Genomic DNA, 11,561 nt, shown 5'->3' with positions numbered 1-11,561 from the left:
GAATATGAGAAAATTGTGGCTGACTATTTCAACGCTACCTTTTTTTTAAATTTTAATATAAAATCCTATTTTTGAAAAAAAAAAACAACTATTGTTATATAGGAGAAAATAATAATAATTGCTATATAGTAGTAATTAAGGTACTTAATTTGTATACTTAAGTTTTTTGTCCATATATATTATGCAGGACTATTATATTTTTTTGGCTGCTACAAACTTCTGAAAAAGAAATGCACATGACAATATGCAAATTTCATATCGAAATGGAGTAATAAATGAAGAATTTATATGACATAAGTTCACACGGTATATATGCTAATTTTTAGATTCAAGATGATGTAAGCCTAGGAGCAAAAATGAGGTTTATTTGGCCGAAGAGAACAATACGTATTATGTGCTTAGGCTATGACGATTAACTTCTATATTATTTCATATAATAATTTTAACAAATTATTATAGGCTATTTGCTTTTTGATTCATGCAGAAAAAATTGTTGGACCACACTACAATGTACAGAAATTTGATAATTAACCAAAGATTCTGCTAACCAACACCCAACTTGGAAACTTTAATGTATATTTTATAATAATCGACGTGAGATATTGGTGTAAAACATATGCATAAAAACTAGTGTATTAAAAGCATGAAGAGACTCTTGTACTTAATACTTTATGAAAAACCATGTGACTAAACTTCTTAAAAGTACTTCTAAGTTTATTTTTCACAAAGTGCTTTCCAAAAATAACTGTCGCTACTCCACAAAAGCACCATTTTCTTCCGTAAGCTTGGGCATCCAAAGGGTAGCCACTAGGAATTTCCTAAGAGGTTCGAAAAAAATAAAACACTTTAAAATGGGCGCTTTTGGCCTTCTTAAAATTTGATCAAACATGATATAATAATTGAACAAATTTTACAATAATTTTTAATTTAAAGAATTTTAGACTAATTTGTGAAAATATTCTTAAAATGTACTCGCGTGATAAGATGCTTAATTAAAAAGATTTCAAAGTATGAAATGGAAAAACTTAAAGTTAAACAATCATTAAATATTAAAAGAAAAGTTTGTATTTTAAAAAAGACAAACAAACGGAAAATGTGTATACAAGAATACTTTTTTCAATTTATATCCGCTCTTTCTTCTTTTGAACAAGTAACAAATATTTCACCGTCCAATTTTAAAAATAAATTTTCACTTTCAACAAATCCAGAAAAAATAATTATTTTTTATATGTTCTATCCTCAACATTAATTATGTATTTTCCAAATTATTTCTAACGATCTAAGACTATACGAAGGGAGTATGATTTTGAATAAAAAGAAACATTTGGGCCAGAAGAAAATAGAGCAACTTTCACATATAGCAAACACAAAATTCATATTTGTATGCTATAGCAAACTTTGCATAATTGCGCTCCATAACAAACATAAATATGTATATTTCGCTATATATATACAAAAGAAAGCAGTTGTATAATCTGCTTTGGTATACATATACAAAAAGATCAATTGTATAAAGTGAGAGAGACGAGTGTGCGAGCGAGATCTGGGAGAGTGGCGAGTGAGATCTGGGAGAGTGGTGAGTGAGATNTCACCGTCCACTTTTAAAAATAAATTTTCACTTTCAACATATCGAGAAAAAATAATTATTTTTTATATGTTCTATCCTCAACATTAATTATGTATTTTCCAAATTATTTCTAACGATATAAGACTATACGAACGGAGTATGATTTTGAATATAAAGAAACATTTGGGCCAGAAGAAAATATATTTGGCCCAATAGATTTCGAACTTATAAGCCCAAACTTTATCTATCGGGTTTGATAAGAACAATGGGCCATTTCATTTGCTAACTCTCAGTTCATATATTTCTCCGGCGAACTCCTCGGCGATTTATATCTCCGGCCAACTACTCGGCGATATCATCTCCGGCCAACTCGAGTTGTAAGTCCGTCATCCTCTCTTTCGCTTTCTTCTCTGTAATTCATATCCTCTGTATTTAGAGACAAAAACCCTAAACCCCCTTCAATTGCATTGTATGCTTCTTTGAGTTTTTCTTTAGCTTTATGGTTTATTTTTCATTCTCATTTGTGTTTTATAGTGATATTAGCTCGTAAATTGTGTGATTTTATTGATATGCCCTTGATTATTGTGAAGTTCCTGTAAAATTTTAGTGGAATAAGGAAAAAGATATCAATGTGTCAAAGATGAAATTTTTAGGCATAATAGATAGACAAATACTCAAACTTGGCATAAAGCTGGCAACTAAGGACTCCAACTTTGAGAATGCACATCTAGACACCTCAACTCGTCTTCACTTTGTAAGTCGAACTCTCCAACTTACAAAATGATCATCTTGACACCTCCAAAACTTATGTGCCATGTCAGTGTTGAGTGTCCATGAGATAGTAAGGATGGAGTGTTTAGTTGTCAATTGAGAGTAAGTTGAGGTGTCTAGATGTGCACTGTAAAGTTTGAGTGTATTTATTATTAGGCTAAATATTTACGATTGCTTGTGAGTTTGTCGGCTTTTTAAAAAAAAAGTAGAGGTGGTTAAAATTTCATTCATTTGTTGTCAATTTTATCCATACGGACACTTGAGTTTGAAGTTAGTACACGGGGCTGCAATAATTATCTTTTTGTATTAATAATACTTCCTCTGCCATATAAAATTCTGATGGAAAAAGATATTAAAGTTATGGTTAAAGAGTTAGTTTACTAGAGAAAGCATCACGTCAAATCCAAAATTTGAGTAGTTTAAGGAATTTGAATTCCTGTAAGATGAAAGTTATATATAAAATGAGATGATGTTCAACATTTTGGGATGTTTGAGATTGAAAAGAGTCTGAAATAAATTAGGATGGAAGGACTAACTTTTTGTATTACTTTAGAACTATAATGGCGCAATGCTTATTTGAGTTAATTAACAGATAGGTTTTCCCTACTGTTTTTATACTGTCAAATTTGTATGTCACAAACATTTACACTTGTAGAAACAGGTTGACTTCACATAACGAAGTAAACAAACAAACAAAAGCTCTCTTCGTAAATGAATTGAGGGCTTAATATTCATTTTCCTTTTCTTTTCCAGGGAAGTGAAGTTGGAAAAAAGCACGTGTAGCTTCTTGTGTTCACCTCCACCTTTGTTTGACTTTGACATAGCATTGTTCAAAGTTCTTCTCTTAACTTGTTTATAACTCATATCCTCTTCTATCTCTTTATATCTTTCTGGCTGTTGTCTGTGAACTGATTCAGTAGGACTCATGTTTGTCATCCAACTGCGGTCCCGTTGTTTATCTACTTACATTATCTTCATTTCCTACCTGCTTGTCCTTTTTCTTCTTTTAGCTTCTCTTTTTCATCTCTATATAAGGCTGTGACCAGAAACTCTGCTCAAAATGGAAACAAAGAAAATCATGTTCTCTTTAACTACCTAATAAACACATTGGGCTTTCCAATATCTAAAGCCCTGGCAGTATCCAATTGTCTTCACTCGGTTATAAGTGTTGAAAAACCTGATTTAGCAGTCCATTTCTTCAAGTCCATTGGATTCACAGATGTACAAATCCAATCCACTGTTCTTTTTATCCCATAAATCCTCATTGCCAATGTCGCAAAGACAATCAAGCCAAAGATTCATCTATTTGAAGAATTGGGTATCACTGGTTCTGATCTGTGTAAGCTTATTTCCTCTCATTTAAACTTGTTAATGCGTAGTCTGGAGAAAGCTATGAAGCCTTCCATCGAAATTCTCAACAAAGTCCTTGTAAATTGTACTGAAAATGGTGATTTGTTTCGGGTTCTGCATAGGTCTGATTAGGTTATTCGGAGATCACCTCACTTGTTCTGATTCTTAATATTTCATATCTAGAGGGCATTGAAGTTGTTGGGTCTCGACTACCGTTACTTTTGAAGAATCAACTTCGTCTTCTAGTTGTGCCTGAATCTGAGCTTAAAAAGCATGTTACTAAACTTCTGGATATTCGGTTTCCGACTAATTCAGAATGTTTCTAAATGTCCTTTATACTCTAGGTAGTATGACCCATTAGACATTTTTGAGAAAATTGCAATTGTTTCAAAGTTTTGGTTTCTCCAAGAATAAGTGCATGAAATGTTTAGGATGGCTCAAAGTTTATTCCGAACTTCAGAGAACAAAATAAGACTCGGACTAGAGTTCTTCTTGGAAACAGTGAAGTTAGAGAAGTCAACTTTAGTACTGTGAGAAAAATATGGGAGAAATATTATTGAATTGTGTATCTAAATTGTTACATTGAGACCCTATTTATAGACAATACATTGAAATCCTCTTCTAACTAGGATTCCTATTCCTATTCTTCTTCCTATTCTAAGTAGGAATATATATACATATTTCTATTCTAACACTCCCCCTCAAGCTGGTGCATACAAATCATATGTACCTAGCTTGTTACAGATGTAATTAATAAGAGGACTTGTGAGGGACTTGGTGAAGATATCTGCAAGCTGATCATTTGACTTCACAAATTTCGTAACAATATCTCCTGATAGTATCTTTTCTCTGACAAAGTGACAGCCAATCTCAATGTGCTTAGTCCTTTCATGAAACACTAGATTTGATGCGATATGAAGAATTGCTTGATTGTCACACACAAGCTCCATCTAATCAATTTCGCCAAATTTTAGTTCTCCCAGCAACTGTTTGATCCAAACTAGCTCACAAGTTACTGCCTCCATTGCTCGATATTCTGATTCTGCATTAGATCGAGCAACCACACTTTGTTTCTTACTCTTCCATGACACCAAATTACTTCCTACTAAAACACAATATCCGGATGTCGAACATCTATCAGAGGGTGATCCTGCCCAATCAACATTTGTATATCCAGTGATATGCTCATGGCCTTGATCCTCATAAAGTAGTCCTTTACCAGGAGCTGACTTTATATATCGCAGGATACGAACAACTGCTTCCCAATGACTATTACAAGGGGAAGTCATAAACTGACTTACAACACTCACAGGAAAAGAGATGTCAGGTCTAGTTATTGTGAGATAATTCAATTTTCCAACGAGTTGCCTACACCTTTCAGGATTACTAAGTGGCTCCCCCTGTCCTGGAAGGAGTTTAACATTCGGATCCATAGGAGTGTCAATAGGTCTACATCCCATCATTCCCGTCTACTCAGGAATGTCTAAGGCATACTTGCGTTGAGAAATAACAATACCTGATCTAGACTAAGCAACCTCAATACCTAGAAAATACTTGAATCTGCCAAGGTCTTTAGTCTGGAAGTGCTTAAAGAGATGCTGCTTCAATTTGGCGATACCATCTTGATCATTACCAGTGATAACAATATCATCAACGTACACAACCAAATAGATACACTGATTTGGTGCAGAATGCCGATAAAACACAGAGTGATCAGCTCCACTACGAGTCATGCTAAATTGTTGAATAACTGTGCTGAACTTCCCAAACCAAGCTCTAGGAGACTGCTTCAGACCATAAAGTGACCTATGCAATCGACATACAAGGCTACTAGACTCCCCCTGAGCAACAAAACCAGGTGGTTGCTCCATATAGCCTTCCTCCTCAAAATCACCATGCAACAAAGCATTCTTAATGTCTAACTGATGAAGAGGCCAATGACGATCGACAGCCATAGATAGAAAAAGACGGACATATGCTATTTTAGCCACAGGGGAGAAAGTGTCACTATAATCTAGCCCAAATATCTGAGTATACCCTTTGGCAACAAGGCGGGCCTTAAGCCGATCAACCTGACCGTCTGAACCAAATTTGACTGCATAAACCCAACAACAACCAACAGTAGATTTACCTGCAGGAAGAGAGATAAGCTCCCAAGTACCACTCTTATGCAAAGCAGACATCTCATTAACCATAGCCTGCCTCTATCCAGAATGAGAAAGTGTTGCACCTGTAGTCTTAGGAATGGAAATAGAGGACAAAGACGATACAAAGGCATAATGGGGTGATGATAGATGATGATAACTCAAGAAGGTATAATGAGGGTTAGTATTTCGAGTGGATCGTATACTTTTTTGAAGTGCAAGCGATTGGCTAGCAGGAGGCAAGTCCGCAGTACGAGCAGGGTCTGGCGCATGACATGAATCATTTGGGACTAGCGCTGGATGCGGACGCCGATGATAAGTTAGGAGTGGTGGCACTACAACTGGAGATGTAGAAGTAACCGTAGATTCCTCAAATGTTGGTACAGGTAAAACCTGAGGTATGGGTAAGACCATAGATACATCAGGATGATCAGAAGACATATAGTAAGGCTGAGACTCAAATAATGTAACATCAGCGGACATAAGGTAACGATGAAGATCATGTGAATAACAACGATACCTTTTTTAAACTCGAGAGTAACCAAGAAAGACACATTTGAGGGCACGAGGGGCTAATTTATCTTTCCCTGGGGCTACGTTATGAACAAAGCATGTGCTCCCAAAGACACGAGGGGGATAGGACAGAGATGTGACTCAGGAAACAATATGGAATGTGGAACCTGATTCTGAATAGAAGATGAGGGCATTCTATTTATTAAATAACAAGACGTAAGAACTGCATCTCCCCAAAAATGCAGCGGAACATGGGATTCAAAAAGAAGGGTACGAGCAGTCTCAATAAGATGCCTATTTTTTTCTTTCTGCTACATCGTTCTGTTGAGGGGTGTATGGACAAGTAGTCTGGTGAATAATGCCTTGGTGAGTCATAAACTCCTAAAATTGGGAGGATAAGTATTCTAAGGCATTATCACTACGAAAAGTACGAATAGAAACACCAAAGTGATTTTGTATTTCAACAAAGAAACTTTTGAATATAGAAAATAACTCAGAACAATCTTTCATTAAGAAAACCCAAGTACATCTTGAATAATCATCAATGAAACTAACAAAATAACGAAATCCTAAGGTGGAATTGACTCTACTAAGACCCCAAATATTAGAATGAACTAATGAAAAAATAGACTGTGAACTCAGTACTACGTGAAAATGTAGCACGAGCGTGTTTCCCAAGTTGACACGACTCACAATCTAATTTGGATAAACTAGACAAATTAGGCACCATCTTTTGCAGTTTGGATAGACTCAAATATCCCAAATGTTTGTGAATTAGATCTGGGGAATTTGTAACGGAGCATGCTTCAAGGAATTTGAAGAGGCAAGGTAGTAAAGGCCTTGTGATTCATGTCCTGTTCCAATCGGCTGTCCCGTACTACGGTCCTGCATGAGAAAAAAGTCATCAAAAAAAGTTATGCTACAATGTAGAGCCTTCGTCAAACGACTAACAGATGCTAGATTAAAAGGAGAACCAGAGACATAAAGAACAAAGTCTAGAGTCTAGGGTGACAAAAGATAGGGGTTTGGCTTTTCCAACCCCTTTTGGTTTTGTTTGGATCCCATTGGCTAAAATAATAGCAGGAAGAGATTGTGAATAAGCAATATCAGACAAAGTGATTTATTACCAGAGATATGATCAGAAGCCCCTGATCCATGACCCATGATCTAAGAGTACTAGACTGTGACACAAGCAAAAGAATTACCCGCAACAGAAACATCAGGTTGTGCAACCGAAACTACTTGTGGAGATGTTTGTTTATTTGCACGATACCGAAGGAACTCATCATATTCTGTCTAAGCAATATGAGCATTATTGAATGGTTGATTAGGTTGAGCACCATATCCTACTGGTGGAGATATCTGTTTACTTGCGATTTCGAAGGAACTCATTATATTCCTTAAGAACAATAGGATCATAACTGGGTGGTGGACCATGTAAAATATAACATATATCACGAGTGTGTCCAGGTTTATGACAATGACTACACTTGGATCGAGGTTTCCCAAAACGCCCTCCCCCTCGCCGATTCTCCATAGACTGGTATGTACGCTTTTCTGTGGTTTGAGATGCGAGAATAGAGGAGTCAACAATGGGTGATGAAACTTCTTTGTGACTGGGAGGTGCAGCAAGACGAAGCAAACGAGAGAATAACTCATCAATTGAGGGAACTATAGGACTGGCTAGAATCTGATCACGCACAGAGTTATGGTCATTAGGAAGTCCAGCAAGTGTAAGAACTAGAAATAATGTCTGCCTTTGCTCTTGTTGCTTTTCCACATTTGTAGTGATAGGCATCAACGTTTCAAATTCCTCCATGACTGCCTGTACTTGTCCCAAGTAAGTAGACATATCGGTTTCTTGTTTCTTTAAGTTGGTCATCCAAGATATCACATCATAGAATCGAGATATGTCATTAGTGTATAAAGCACGTGCCTTTTCCCAAACTAAATAACATGTCTGGAATGGGCGAAACAAGGGCATCAACTTAGAACCAATAGAGCACCAAAGGAGACTACATAATTGGGCATCCACTTTCTCCCATTGTGCTTTGGCTTTNGGTTATTCGGAGATCACCTCACTTGTTCTGATTCTTAATATTTCATATCTAGAGGGCATTGGAGTTGTTGGGTCTCGACTACCGTTACTTTTGAAGAATCAACTTCGTCTTCTAGTTGTGCCTGAATCTGAGCTTAAAAAGCATGTTACTAAACTTCTGGATATTCGGTTTCCGACTAATTCAGAATGTTTCTAAATGTCCTTTATACTCTAGGTAGTATGACCCATTAGACATTTTTGAGAAAATTGCAATTGTTTCAAAGTTTTGGTTTCTCCAAGAATAAGTGCATGAAATGTTTAGGATGGCTCAAAGTTTATTCCGAACTTCAGAGAACAAAATAAGACTCGGACTAGAGTTCTTCTTGGAAACAGTGAAGTTAGAGAAGTCAACTTTAGTACTGTGAGAAAAATATGGGAGAAATATTATTGAATTGTGTATCTAAATTGTTACATTGAGACCCTATTTATAGACAATACATTGAAATCCTCTTCTAACTAGGATTCCTATTCCTATTCTTCTTCCTATTCTAAGTAGGAATATATATACATATTTCTATTCTAACACTCCCCCTCAAGCTGGTGCATACAAATCATATGTACCTAGCTTGTTACAGATGTAATTAATAAGAGGACTTGTGAGGGACTTGGTGAAGATATCTGCAAGCTAATCATTTGACTTCACAAATTTCGTAACAATATCTCCTGATAGTATCTTTTCTCTGACAAAGTGACAGTCAATCTCAATGTGCTTAGTCCTTTCATTAAACACTAGATTTGATGCGATATGAAGAGTTGCTTGATTGTCACACACAAGTTCCATCTAATCAATTTCGCCAAATTTTAGTTCTCCCAGCAACTGTTTGATCCAAACTAGCTCACAAGTTACTGCCGCCATTGCTCGATATTCTGATTCTGCATTAGATCGAGCAACCACACTTTGTTTGTTACTCTTCCATGACACCAAATTACTTCCTACTAAAACACAATATCCGGATGTCGAACATCTATCAGAGGGTGATCCTGCCCAATCAGCGTTTGTATATCCAGTGATATGCTCATGGCCTTGATTCTCATAGAGTAGTCCTTTACCAGGAGCTGACTTTATATATCGCAGGATACGAACAACTGCTTCCCAATGACTATTACAAGGGGAAGTCATAAACTGACTTACAACACTCACAGGAAAAGAGATGTCAGGTCTAGTTACTGTGAGATAATTCGATTTTCCAACAAGTTGTCTACACCTTTCAGGATTACTAAGTGGCTCCCCCTGTCCTGGAAGGAGTTTAACATTCGGATCCATAAGAGTGTCAATAGGTCTACATCCCATCATTCCCGTCTCCTCAGGAATGTTTAAGGCATACTTGCGTTGAGAAATAACAATACCTGATCTAGACTAAGCAACCTTAATACCTAGAAAATACTTGAATCTACCAAGGTCTTTAGTCTGGAAGTGCTCAAAGAGATGCTGCTTCAATTTGGCGATACCATCTTGATCATTACTAGTGATAACAAATCATCACCGTACACAACCAAATAGATACACCGATTTGGTGCAGAATGCCGATAAAACACAGAGTGATCAGCTCCACTACTAGTCATGCCAAATTGTTGAATAACTGTGCTGAACTTCCCAAACCAAGCTCTAGGAAACTGCTTCAGACCATAGAGTGACCTATGCAATCGACATACAAGGCTACTAGACTCCCCCTGAGCAACCAGGTGGTTGCTCCATATAGCCTTCCTCCACAAAATCACCATGCAAAAAAGCATTCTTAATGTCTAACTGATGAAAAGGCCAATGACGAACGACAGCCATAGATAGAAAAAGACGGACATATGCTATTTTAGCCACAGGGGAGAAAGTGTCACTATAATCTAGCCCAAATATCTGAGTATACCCTTTGGCAACAAGGCGGGCCTTAAGCCGATCAACCTGACCGTCTGAACCAAATTTGACTGCATAAACCCAACAACAACCAACAGTAGATTTACCTGCAGGAAGAGAGACAAGCTCCCAAGTACCACTCTTATGCAAAGTAGACATCTCATTAACCATAGCTTGCCTCTATCCAGAATGAGAAAGTGTTGCACCTGTAGTTTTAGGAATGGAAATAGAGGACAAAGACGATACAAAGGCATAATGGGGTGATGATAGACGATGATAACTCAAGAAGGTATAATGAGGGTTAGTATTTCGAGTGGATCGTATACCTTTTTGAAGTGCAAGCGATTGGCTAGCAGGAGGCAAGTCCGCAATACGTGCAGGGTCTGGCGCATGACATGAATCATTTGGGACTAGCGCTGGATGCGGACGGCGATGATAAGGTAGGAGTGGTGGCACTACAACTGGAGATGTAGAAGTAACCGTAGATTCCTCAAAAGTTGGTACAGGTAAAACCTGAGGTATGGGTAAGACCATAGATACATCAGGATGATCAGAAGACATATAGTAAGGCTGAGACTCAAAGAATGTAACATCAGCGGACATAAGGTAACGATGAAGATCATGTGAATAACAACGATACCCTTTTTTAACTCGAGAGTAACTAAGAAAGACACATTTGAGGGCACGAGGGGCTAATTTATCTTTCCCTGGGGCTAAGTTATGAACAAAGCATGTGCTCCCAAAGACACGAGGGGGGATAGGACAGAGATGTGACTCAGGAAACAATATGGAATGTGGAACCTGATTCTGAATAGAAGATGAGGGCATTCTATTTATTAAATAACAAGACGTAAGAACTGCATCTCCCCAAAAATGCAGCGGAACATGGGATTCAAGGAGAAGGGTACGAGCAGTCTCAATAAGATGCCTATTTTTTTTTTTTTTGCTACACCGTTCTGTTGAGGGGTGTATGAACAAGTAGTCTGGTGAATAATGCCTTGGTGAGTCATCAACTCCTAAACTTGGGAGGATAAGTATTCTAAGGCATTATCACTACGAAAAGTACGAATAGAAACACCAAATTGATTTTGTATTTCAACAAAGAAACTTTTGAATATAGAAAATAACTCAGAACGATCTTTCATTAAGAAAACCCAAGTACATCTTGAATAATCATCAATGAAACTAACAAAATAACGAAATCCTAAGGTGGAATTGACTCTACTAGGACCCCAAATATTAGAATGAACTAATGAAAAAATAGACTTT

At 37.0% G+C, this 11,561-nt stretch overlaps 1 pseudogene; it reads left to right on the top strand.

The window, feature by feature from the left end:
• Positions 1–1,854: 1,854 nt before the first annotated feature.
• On the top strand, positions 1,855–4,222 carry LOC125854671 (uncharacterized; annotated as a pseudogene).
• The last annotated feature ends 7,339 nt before the right edge of the window (positions 4,223–11,561 follow it).

This window comes from Solanum stenotomum, chromosome 2, assembly GCF_019186545.1.
Source record: "Solanum stenotomum isolate F172 chromosome 2, ASM1918654v1, whole genome shotgun sequence".
NCBI lineage: Eukaryota > Viridiplantae > Streptophyta > Magnoliopsida > Solanales > Solanaceae > Solanum > Solanum stenotomum.
This window is presented reverse-complemented; position numbering and strand designations above follow the sequence as displayed.